General features: G+C 34.7%; 1 long non-coding RNA gene across 1 annotated transcript; it reads right to left on the bottom strand.

Annotated features, from left to right (window-relative positions):
* Positions 1 to 5,324: 5,324 nt before the first annotated feature.
* LOC107646626 (uncharacterized) lies at positions 5,325 to 6,381 on the bottom strand. The gene is made up of 4 exons (XR_015885764.1): positions 6,309 to 6,381; positions 6,184 to 6,234; positions 5,878 to 6,083; positions 5,325 to 5,521 (listed from the first exon to the last, which is right to left on the bottom strand). It is a non-coding gene; the product is annotated as an uncharacterized LOC107646626 (long non-coding RNA).
* Between the last annotated feature and the right edge of the window lie 6,610 nt (positions 6,382 to 12,991).

The following is a 12,991-nucleotide window of genomic DNA, read 5'->3' on the forward strand; positions in this document are numbered from 1 at the left end:
TGAATAGTTTTTTAAGTTCACTAATAAGTAATTTATAAGAGACATGCTACACATACAAGTCTTATTGGCATACAAGTTTATATAAGTTAACTCTAATTTAATAAAATTCACTTTTATAATGCAAGAAAGAAGAGGAAGAGTTTTGAATTATACAAAACTTATCAATACACATACACAAAAAATTTTTAAACAATACAATATAAATGACTTGTATGTGTAAATAACTTATATATAAAGAATAATTCAATTTATAAATTTTAAAATCCAGATTTTAACTATAAGATTCTATTGGAAAGAGTCCATATTTTTCCTATAATTTTATATATTATATTTTTAAAGTTGGATTTAATAAATTATATTTCTAAAAAAGAAAAAAAATTATCTAATGCTTATATTGAACGTTGGTATTCATTATTAATAAGTAATGAATCAATTTTTTTAGTGTTTATTTTTTTTTTATTTTATAGATTTAATTTCAATACATTAATAATGTAAATATGTTTATCAAAATAATTTATATGTTGATAATAGATAAAAAATAAATTATTATTAATCCTATTCCCATCTATATTATTATTAATTTTGTAATATAAAGTAACAAATTAGTTATGGTCGGTGACTTGGTGTGATGACAGGAGTGTTGCATTTGCTTGAACAGGTACAAAAAAACAAAGAAGAAGTTAGGCAACTGCCCTGTATCCATCTCTTCCATAAAAAATGTGTGGATCAATGGCTAAGAATTATATCATGCTGCCCTCTTTGTAAACAAGGATTACAAAGGAAGCAATAATAGCAGCAGAAACAAATCAAACAAAATTCACCAAGAGAATTTTTAATAATTTTATTCCATATATTAGTTCTTTATTTATTTTTGTTGGTCATATATATGTACACACTTTACACACACGGGTTACTTGAGTGAGAATTTACATGTACAGAACACGCCGCCACCAGTAATTCATATTAAATTGAATATTTAAAAATTGAGATTGCAAGCATAAAACTTCTTGTCTTTTTTTTTTCTCTTTAATTTCACCAAACATATTGTACAAGCATGGGTGAGTTTTAGGATGCGCCTGCCCAGTTCAAGCGCTCAAGATGCCGATAGCTTTTTGTCGTGTTGGAGGTTGGTTTGAGTATTAACCACGTGTACACTCAATTGACGTTGATGGTAAAGGACGTGTTGTTTCTAACCTGCACAGAGTTAGAACGGGTTTATAATATTTACAAATGTATCTATTGTGTCTTAGGTGAGAACATAATATATATATTTATGGGAAGTCAATATTAAATATTTGCTTTCATCAGGTTGAATAGACAATGGAGTGATTAGACTGTGTTTGTTTTTAAATTTGTAAAGGTGTGATATTAATTTTTGTGTATAATTATAAAACGGTGGTAATATATTTTTTTATGGCTGTATATATATTTGATTTTGGACTTGTTCCAAAAAAAAAATTGATTTGGACAAAACAAAACACTAGCTTAATTTAAATCAATCCGAAATTCAAGAAATAAGTGTGCCTATAAACTGTTAGTTTCGAAAAAAAAAAATTATTGTTACAAGTTATAAAGTTAATTTATAGAACTTAACGTTATAGTTAGTAATTGATGTATGTTTATGAAATGAGAATTATTGTTATAGTATTGTAATGAATTATTGATTAGGTGACTATGGAATAGAAAAGAAAGAGTTGACACATTGATAATTATTTTTACATTAGCTAATGAACTGCTTACCTTAGCTAATGAACTGCTTACCTTTTTGTAGCTCATATTTTTTTTTTAATTTTCATTTTCAACTCAAACGTAAACTAATTATCAAAATAAAAATTACTAATATCTAATAACAATTCATAATAAGTCAAAGTTAAAATAATTTAATTTGTACAAATAAAAAATGTTTCTAGTTATTAGACAAAAACAACTTTTGCATAATAATTTATAATTATTAGCTCAAATAAAATATTTTTATTTTTTCTATAAGAAAATGAAGTACTAACTTTTCAAACGGTTCTCCTTGCGAAATGAGAATGGCATTTCAAAGTCAAAGAATGTTAGAATTTTTCCATGCTCATTTACATTTACAGAAGCAGCAACTTTTCTCAAATTTTTTTATATTAAATTTTCCCAAATTTTTTTTTATCTTGCCCAGACTTTCACTTCATAACAGTATTCATCCTTTTATGAGTGTGGGTTTTTTAGTCTAAGTTTCAAGATTTTTTTCATAATTTAACAAGTATTCAAGTAAAGTTTTGACCCATCTTTTTATAGGTGTTATTTACTTGTCTGGATCTTTTATGAGCCAATTAACATAAAAAAAAAAAAAAAGGAAAAAATGAAAATATATTAAGCATCAAAGACTACTATATAATATATCTTCTTAGCTAGGGTCAAAATGAAATTTTAAAGAAGACCCGCTAACAAAGCAGCAACTTCGACCAGAGAACAGGCTAATGTTGCGCCTCATTGTGACAGACCGACAGCACTTCTTAAAACTCACCTACAAGCATGAAGCATATCTTTGTATTGAATAATGAATCCTTCTTATCCATGCAACTAGTAAAAGAGATTTCTCCAAAATCATTTGGATTTTATTCATGATAAGGTTTAACTTAGATTCTTAAAGTTTTACTTTATATTATTAAAAAATAAAATATTATTTAATTCTTAATATTCCAGTTAAATCTTAATTATAAATTTAATATTTAAACTATTTTATTTTTATCTCAAATATTTTATTTTTTATTTCTGTTCTTTGATGAAAATAAATTTTTTTATCTATTATTATCTTATTCTTTCTCTTGTTCTTTTGATGTCACTCTTGAATTACTACAACTACAATTGTTATCATGGTCTAGAAAAAGATGATAATGAAAAAAAAAGTATATTTGAAAGAAATAAAGTTTGATCAAAAGATTAAAATAAAATAAGATGTTTATAACAAAAATAGGATATTTCCAAACAAAATTGTTAAGTTACAACCTCAAACCTACAAAAAGAATAAAGTTCGATGAATGACTTTTGATCAATTAAAGATTCTTTTGACATTATCATTAAGAATAAGTAATTTACAGCAAAAACCATAACAAATACACAAAAAGAAAACATAAACACAATCACACAAGCATAACACCCAAAATGCAAAGAAAGCACCACAACCAAAAATAAAGAAATAATAATCCCAGACTAGAGAGGCACCAGCTGCATGATAACATGTCCAAGCACACCATCACAATAATTCCATTCTCCAGAACCACCTAAGCTTCCATAAATAGACCCACCAAAAATTCATGCTACACCAAACCTCCATGCAAAAAGTACTCCTATATTGTATGATAATAATCTCTAACAAGTAGCTAGGCACCAATAAATCAATAATTGTCCATTGGCCCCATTCGAGCACTACTCATCATATATAAATGCAATGAATCCAATTTACTAATTGTTAGACTACTATCGAACCATATAGCAAAAATGATAGAGATATTATATTCTTGGTCCTGTAAAAACAAAACGCACCAACCCCTTACCATCAACTTCTATCTATACCACATTATTATTCTTTCAGCCTGTGTTGTTATTAAATTAATTTCACCAAAAATAAGTGGCGATTTTGTCCAACAATCATATTAGATGTATCAAAAAATCAATCACCAGTATAAATATATGTTAAAATATAAAATATATATAAAAATAAGTTAAAATAAATTAAATATATAGCGATTAATTTTTAATATATACATAATAATTTAATTTACTCTAATATATACATAACAATTTTTAATATATAAAACTGAATGTTGTATGCATAATGTTGCTCTCTTGGAATGCAATATGCTACTCTTTCCCTTTCCTATTGTTCTTGTTACTTTGTTGCATTGTCCCTTTGATTAGTATCTTCCTTGGTTATAACATGAACATGGAATCTAATGCTAAGGGTCACTACAAAGTTTTTGTTTATTTGTGGATTTTTTTTTATTTGTGGAGATTTATAACCCCACCAAATGGTTGAGGGATTTCTAAAATTCCGAAAATTTGAGGTGCCACGAAGTCTTTTGTGGGAGTTTAGTGGAGGAGGGGTGTCACTGTTTTGTATATGTTTAGTGGAGGTTTTATACTAGACTTTTGTGGTAATTTTAAATCATTTTTCTGGCAGTTTGAAACCCCCCACAAACTGATTTTTTAATTTAACAAAAATTAATTATTTTGTGAGATTTTCAAACATTTACAAATCCTATAATTATTTATTTATTTTTAATTTCAAATTACTCATTAATCTCATCTCATTTACATACTATCAAATTAGAAATTTATTTGTTAATATCAAAATTTAAAAAGTAAATCTTTTATAATACAATTCTTCAATATAAGACAAAATTCTATATATATAAAAAAAAATTCTCAATGTCAATAGTTCCAAACATAATTGCATATTGTATTGTTTTACATAACTATTACTGTTTTCTTTAAAAAGTAAAATAAAACAATTTCAATATTTCAATATCATCTAATTACATAAAAGTCTCAAATATACAATCCAGATCCAAGAATGAAAAAATATTCTATGAACTACACAACTTTAAGAACATGTCCAAAATTCCAAACCTATAAAACATTTTGCCAAAGAAACTACCAGCAATTCAGCTTCCTTAGTGTCCCAAGCTTTATCAGCATTGAACAAGACAAATAACATTCACCACTCAAATTGAGAATAAGGCAGAGAGTACAAAAGAAACACTGCATAGTTTCCATACTAATTGTACATCAATCTTAGCACATAAAAAGTTCTCAAACATGTTTTATTTAAATCTTCTAGCTTAACTAAATCATTAGCCCTGACATTCATCGAAATATAAATAAATAAAGTGATGATACAAAATAATAACCATGTGATAATAAGAGTAAAATTAGCCATTGATGGTGGTGGGTACCTTAATTTATCAAGTGGAGAACAACCCAAGTCAGCATTGCATACTGGACAATGCTTTAATTACTCATCTATTAGCTTCTTATCTATGCAAACTGTTATTCAACAAACACAGATTCAACTCACATTACATGCTGCATGGAACATACTCACAGTGACACACAGCTAAAAATGAATCAAAATATATGAGGTGATAGATACAAATATTTTCCACAGAATTGATTAGAAAAGTACTAAAACATGACAGTAACAAATAATGTATCAAAGAGTGAACAAAATAAAAAAAAATTGTACCAAAAGATGATCGTAACAGATACAAAGAATTAATAATGTATCAAAGAACAACCATAATAAATAAAAATTGTATTGAATTTACCAAGACAACAAGGCCAAATAAAAGAAAATTAAATCCGATCGAAACTAAAAATAAAAAGAAAAAAGAGAAAGAAAGATAAGAAAGAAAGATAAAAAAGCAAGAAGGAGGAGGAGGTGTACTGTAACAATTTATTGCACAAAGGACATGTTAAGCATGCCTCAAGCTTGGCTCTATTCAGCTTCAGGGCTTGCCCTTCAAGATTTACTCTTTTGTACCTGAAATCACGACAATCACGAACATCCTGTTAAAAAATAAAAAAGGTAAAATAAATTAAAAAGCGAAACATTTATCTAAAGTGATTCCACTGGCATAATTATTCACCTTATTATTATTGGTATTATTATTACTGTAGAGTGTAGAATACTTTATAAACAAAGACATTTGAGACTAGAGTGTAAGCCATAAATAAGAGTATAACACAATAATCATCACTACCAAACGAAAGCAAGTTCAATTTTCTGCATTATGAAATTATTAAAATCAAACAACAATTGACTCAAATACTTGCCAATACAAACCAATGCATTGGGTTCTACAAAGTCAACTCTCTTAGGTATGAAACAGGACTTACTTCACACCCTTTGTCTTCAAACCTTTATTTACTGTATCAGGTGTAGCTTTAGTCTGAAGATTTCTTGGCACAATATCTTCAAACGGGTTCCATAATACCTACCAAGAAGAAACTGTGGAGGTGAAATTCTTAAAGTGCCAAGGTACAGGTCTTTGTTTCCGGCTACTCTGCCTATTCTTGCCTGCCATCGCCCATGCTGGTGGTGCCTTAAACAACACATGCAATTTCATCATTTTCACACACTCAAATTAAATGTGGCCACATAAAGTACAATATGCATAGATAGATGTGATAGATATATTATACCTAGTTACTCCTCTGTATAGAGACGCCCCCCTAGAGAATCCACTGCTCTTCCTATTAACAAAATAAATTATATCTCAAAAATAGAAATAGTGTGAAATATATTATTAGTAGAAATTATTAAATACCTTCTTAGAGAAGCAACAAAGTCTTGTCATGTCATGTTTTTCACTTCCTCTAGCTCCTTCTCATAGTTGGAAACCTGTATGTAAAAAGAAAAATGATTAAAAAAGAGGGGGGTGTTGTGTAATGAAAGGGGATCCTTAATTATAGTAAAGTAGTTACCGGAAAGTTGGTGGTAGTGGTTGGATCCCAGTATTTGAAAGCAGCGAGATCATAAGCTCTGGCCGCTTTCTCTTCCTTGTCATAGCCACCTACATTATTAGAGAAAAATCATTCAACTTAGACAAGAATCTGAATCTCAATACACGGGAGGGTGGGGGAATATACTTCACACTTGAGCACAGTAAAGTAAATCAAAATGCATCATGTGGTCAAAGTATATAAAAAAAAGAGGGAACTCACCCAAATAAACTGAGAAATTAAGGCATAATGAGAAACACGAATCCACGGTCAGTCAATGTACCTGTGAGTCACCACACTCTCCATAGATATCACCAATCCCACAACAGAGAACAGATGCTTCCTTCAAAGGGTATGTCTAAAAGATCTAAAAACTGTGTTACACAAGAAAGAGAGATCAGCCAATGTGCATAATTGCAAGCTTTGAATTTTCAAGCTAGTGTAGGGCTAAGCTAATCCTTCTAAGGTATCTGACATATTTTGGACTCTGATAGTGAAATTCAAACCTTGGTTCTGAAAGAACAATTAACATAACTTCATTTTTATATTGCTTTTAGGTAACATATATTTAGAAAATCATCATCCTTAATTTCTAACCATTGAATACAGCATCTTTTATCAAGTAAACAGAAATACATTATAAAATGAAAGCTTTCTGCCGGCAGATTCCAACATCAATGCAAAGATATCCACAATTGTCTTAGGAAAAAACCTAAGCATCATGTGATAATCATCTTCATTCAGCAGAGGAGATGCAAGTTTATGTGATCATAGCCAATCTGAGATTTAACAAACACCTCATACAATATAGCTGTTTCTAAATAAAATCAATTTATCAGGATTTTAAATATATACATTAGTATCAAAATTAAAGAGTTTCATGAAATCAAAATTCAAAAATTAGCAAATCAATTTATCAGAATTTCAATTAAGAGAATAAACAATTCATCAAACACTTAGAGTGCTTGAGAATTTGAAACAATGTTATCTATTAAGAGATAATAAAACTCATCGAATGTTATATCACATAGCAAAGTATTCATAATCTACGAACGAAAAAAAACGAGGAAAAAGAGAAGGAGAACCAGAAACTAAGAATGAGTGGAAAGAAGAACATACGGAAGGGATAGAATGCCGATGGAGAATACGAGCGTCATTGGCGGAGAAGAGTTGACCGAAGAGGCACTTTCTCTCAATCTCAAATGCTTTGCGATTAGATCTGGAAACGCGTTGATGAAGGAGGTGCCTTGGCTCGATCTCAATAGCTTTATGGCAAAAGCAGAAAGGAGATGAACTCTAGCGACGGCGACGGCGGCAATGGCAGGATGGAGATGTCTATCGCAAGTTTAGGGTTTCGATAAGCTCTCCCTCTTCGGTTCTCTCTTCCGGTTTTTTTTTTTTTGTGACTTAAAAGAAAATAAACAAAAATGAAGAAAGAAAAAAAAACAAGAAATTGCATAAGAAAGACAGTCTCGCTGAATACTACTCTCAAACTCCTTCCAAGGCAATGGAAGCTCTACTTGGGGAGAAATAGTCCTCATTGCAGTCTTTGCCATGATGTCTGCTACTGTATTTGCATCTCTCAAGATCAGCACGCCATTTTCAAGACATGATATCTCGGATTTTTAACACTAAAGGATCAATAAACCCAGAGCAATCTTGTAAATTATTGACAATAGTAAAAGCCTCCACACAGTCTGTCTCACATATAATGTCTCTTTGTCCCGAGTCCCATGCTAAAAGAAAGCCTCTCCAAATAGCAAACAACTCCTTGCAAAATGCTACGACTCTCAATTGTTCCCAGACAGCCTCGTTGCCACCTTCCCTTCCAATCTCTGCTAACACAAGCAAAACCAACTCGAGCACCACTGCCAGGATAGCTAGCATCACAATTAATCTTAAAGGTACCCACTAAGGGAGGGAATCCAAGAGCCACTAATGGTTGAGAGGATAGATAGTCGTTGCAACTCAAAAATATTTCGGAGCTCCTTTTCTAAGGACAAAGCCATACCAATCACCTTATTTGTGGTCCAATGCTCATGAGGATGAAAGATCTCGTTATTTCTCGAACACCAAATCCACCAGAGACCAGAAAAGAATCTAAAGGGGCGCTGTTTGCTATTATGTAAGAACCAACTCATCAAATCCACTGGTTGATCGGAGATCCCTAAGGCTTGCCAAACAAGTTGGGCTTTTAGACAATCCCGAATACAATGTAAAACCGATTCCTGACCTGAGAAACATCGTGGACAGCTATCCACGTGCGAAATGCCCCTCCTAAAATGAAATGCAGCAGTAGGAAGAGCCTCTCGAAGACATAGCCAGGCCAAAAATTTGTGCTTTTCCGGAACATGTTGACACCAAAGCCAAAGTCAATTACCCATATCCTCCCAACTAAACATCTTCTTACTGAGTCACAAATAACCACTATGAGCATCATAAACCTTTGAGGCCGCACCAGTCCAACACCAACCAACTTCTGAACCAGCTTGAACATCTGGGTTGTAAGAGTTAATGTTGCTTTGCAGAGACTGATTTAGAGGAGAATAGATATTCTCAAGGTTCCACTATCCAGATGACCAAAGGTCCAAGATCCTGAGATCCGAATCAGAAATGTGAACATAATCCATCTCCTGACACAGTCGCCCCTCTCTTCTCCATTTAGAAAACTAAAAGTTCTGTTCCAAATCCCCAATGCACCAACTAAAACCTTCCTTCAGGATATCCCAAACTCGACATATACTCTTTCAAACATAAGATCCCCTTCCTCGAGACCGACTAAAACAATCATCCTTAGAAGAATGGTATTTCTCCGTCAACAGTTGAACCCATAGCTTGTCGCGATGGTGAAAAAGTTGCCAAAACTAGTTTTTCAAGAAGAGCAATATTGGCACAAAAAGGATCTCTAATTCCCAGACCTCCAAACTTCTTAGGAGTGACCAACACTTTCCAGTTAACTAGATTCAGGCCTCTACCATCAGCTTGACCCTTCCATAGAAAGTTTCGCATCATGGATTCTATCTTATTAGTTACCCCTTTAGGGAAGAGAGATACTTACATGCGATAAGTAGGAATCGCAGTCACTACCGAGTTGAGCAAACAGAGTCTGCCTGCCTTATTAAGCAATCTCCCTTTCCAGCTGGCTAGCCTTCCCCGAATCTTGTCCAAAATATCGTTGAAAGTTGCGAGTGTCACCCGAGAGTGATTAAGGTTCACCCCTAAATACTTGCCCAAGTTCTGGATGAATCTGATGGAGGAGACTCCAGTGAAAATCTCTTTTCTTGTCGCTGAAATATTCCTGGAGCATAGCGCTTTAGATTTTTCCACATCAACCTTCATCCCAGAGGCTCTGCAGAAATTTTCCAAAGCTACCATTACAGTTTGAACTTGCTGTTTTTCAGCTTTACAGAAAAGAAGCAAATCATCGGCAAACATCAAATGAGAAATTCTTGGACCCCCTCTAGAAACCGAAACCGGCTTCCACAAGCCCTTATCAGCTTACTGATTAATAGAACAGGACAATCTCTCCATACACAACACAAACAAATACAGTGATATAGGATCTCCTTGCCTAAGACCCCTGCTCAGAGTAAAGCTATTTAATCTATCCCTATTCCAGAGGATAGACAGTGAGAAAGCAGTGACACAACGCATAATCAGATTGACTGTCGGAGGAGGACAGCCAAAACTCACCAGGGTTTGTTTTAGAAATCCCCAATCCACTCTATCGTACGCTTTCTCCAAATCAATCTTAAAGGCTAGGGTGCCTTTCTTTGACTTTGTCTTCTTCATGAAATGGAGAACCTCTTGTGCTACAATGATGTGGTCTGGGGTTCCTCTTCCTGGGATAAACCCTCCTTGAAGGGACCCAATAATCTCTTTGAGATGGGGACGAAGTCTATTGACCAGGACCTTCGTTATAACTTTGTAAACCACATTACAGAGACTAATTGGTCAGAAATCCTTCATGGAAACCGGGTTTTCTACCTTCCGAATAAGAACCACAAGAGTTTCCATCATCCTTGGATCTATATCCAAACCAGAGAACGCATGACGAACCATAGTCCAAACATCAAAACTAACAATCTTCCAGTATTCTTTAAAGAAGAAAGCCTGAAACCCATCAGGGCCCGGCGCCTTAAAAGAATGCATACTGAAAACAGCCGACTTAACTTCTTCCAGAGTAACTGGCACTGTGAGGCTACAACATGCTTCATCATTCAGGAAAGGCAGCGGCACATCACCAAGACAACCTAAGTCTACATCCTCCGACTGGCAGAATAGGCGTTTATAGAAGGATTCAGCTTCCCTTCTAAGGACATCCGGGTCCGTTTCCCACACCCCATCTTGAAGAAAGAGACCATGAATCTTATTATGCTTTCTCCGCACAAGAGTCTGGACATGAAAGAACTTAGTATTTCTATCCCCAAATTTTACCCACTGCTCTCTGGATTTTTGAAACCATAGAAGTTTCTCCTGCACAAGCGTGTTATTAAATTCCTCAATCAGCTGTTTTTCTTTTTGCCGCATAGACAAATCTTCCATTACTTCAAGTCGCTTCTGAAGGAAATTAATCTGTCTCTCCAATTTGCATTTCCTAACGAAAATATTGCCGAACACTTTAGAATTAAACTCCAAAGAGTTCTTCTGCACTTCTGAAAGCTTGCCATGCATCTCTCTGTAGCCAGCCTGCCATGACTGGTTCACAATATCTCTGTACCTCGGATGAGTTGCCCAAGCTGCAATAAACCGAAAAGGTCTATTCTTTTTCGGTTGGGGACGACCTGTACAGCATACTAGGATAGGACAATGATCAGACTGAAGCCTATTTAAAATTTCTGCGTAAGCCTCTGGAAAGAGAGATAGCCAGCCACTATTGATACAAACCCGGTCAAATTTTTTCGCCACCTCAACACCATTTTTAACCCTTCTGTACCAAGAAAACTGTCTTCCAATAGTCTTCAAGTCAAACAGATTACTATCCCCTAGAGAAGCAGCAAGCCAATCTGCATGACGACTCGAGAAGAGGCAACCCTTAGATTCATGAAAGAATAGTACTTCATTAAAATCACCAAGAGCAATCCATGGCCCGCAGAAAGACGAAGAGTGAGTAACAAGATAATCCCATAGCAGAACTCTGGTATTAAATTGAGGACTACCATAGATACCACTGCACCTCCAAATCACATTATTTACCTGAACCTCAACTGTAACACACTGATCGAAAGCATCAACCCATTTGCAGTGAACACTCTGTATTGCAGAAAGGAACCAGATACCCCCCTTATGTCCTGACGCCTCCACTATACCAATAGGGTGATAATCAAGTCTTTTCCAGAACAGTTTCAAGTGTTGAAAAGGACAGTGAGTTTCAACCACAATAAAAATTACAGGTTTAAATTTTCTAACCAGCTCTTTACAATTCACCCGGGCTAACTTATTAGAAGCACCCCTAATATTCCAAGCTATTATATTTAAACTATCCATAATATAAAATATAAAAATATAAAACAAGGAAATCAAAGTACTTCACCAACCTCAAACCGAGGCTTGTCCAGCGGAAGTGACTCCCGTGACCTTCAGGTTTGCCGGATCTCCATGGAATATCTCTTTAATCTCGCCTACCGACGTAGTAACAGTCGGCAATGCGCCTTCCTTCTCCAATGGAACCGCCACGGTAACACCCTCCTTCACGGTTGCAGGAAGACATGACGATGCTTCCACCACCGTGCCTCCATTCTTCTCAACTGGCAAGCTCTGTAGGGACCCCGGCCTTGGTCGTTTCTGGAGAGAGGACCCGCAAGACACTGGGGTGTGTCGGGTTGAGGAGATCGACGTCTCACCAACACGGAAAGCGCTGTGTCCGACCTTGACTCGTGACCCGACCCTAGCGCGATAGGAGCTGGATCCATTTGTGTGAGAGAAGTGAATGGTGGACCTGATTACTCTACCCGAATCGGTTCTGGATTGAATGCCTCTTTGGACCTTGTTAGATTGCTTCTGACCCAGCTTGGTTTTACCTTTCCTCACAACTTGCTCCCAGCCTGGTTCATCATGCATGCAAGCCTCCTCAACATTATTTCCTTCCAAATTATTAGCCTCCAAATCCTCTTGCAAATTCGATGCAGGATTCTCGCCAGTAACGCCACCTACCACATTAGGTTATACTTCATTTGAATTGTGAATTTTGGTCTCAGGATGTGGCACTGCCTTTGTACCGTCCCGTAGCTTGGTGGCATCGGAATCAGCACTCTTTCCTTCCCTAGAGTCTCTACCTAAACACTGTGCCATATCGTGACCATAACGTGCACAAGAGTTACAAATTAAATTTAAATTTTTATACTCCACTACATGAGTTACGCCTTCCACAATGATATGCTTGATCACTGGCAGTCCTAAATTTATTTGAACACATACTCGGGCATATCGTCCTCTCTCAGCCAACTTAGTGGCTAAGTCCACTTTGATGGAAACTCCTATTGCAGAAGCAATACGCATCATGGCCTGT

This window comes from Arachis ipaensis, chromosome B6 (genome assembly GCF_059453495.1).
Source record: "Arachis ipaensis isolate K30076 ecotype BB chromosome B6, ASM5945349v1, whole genome shotgun sequence".
NCBI lineage: Eukaryota > Viridiplantae > Streptophyta > Magnoliopsida > Fabales > Fabaceae > Arachis > Arachis ipaensis.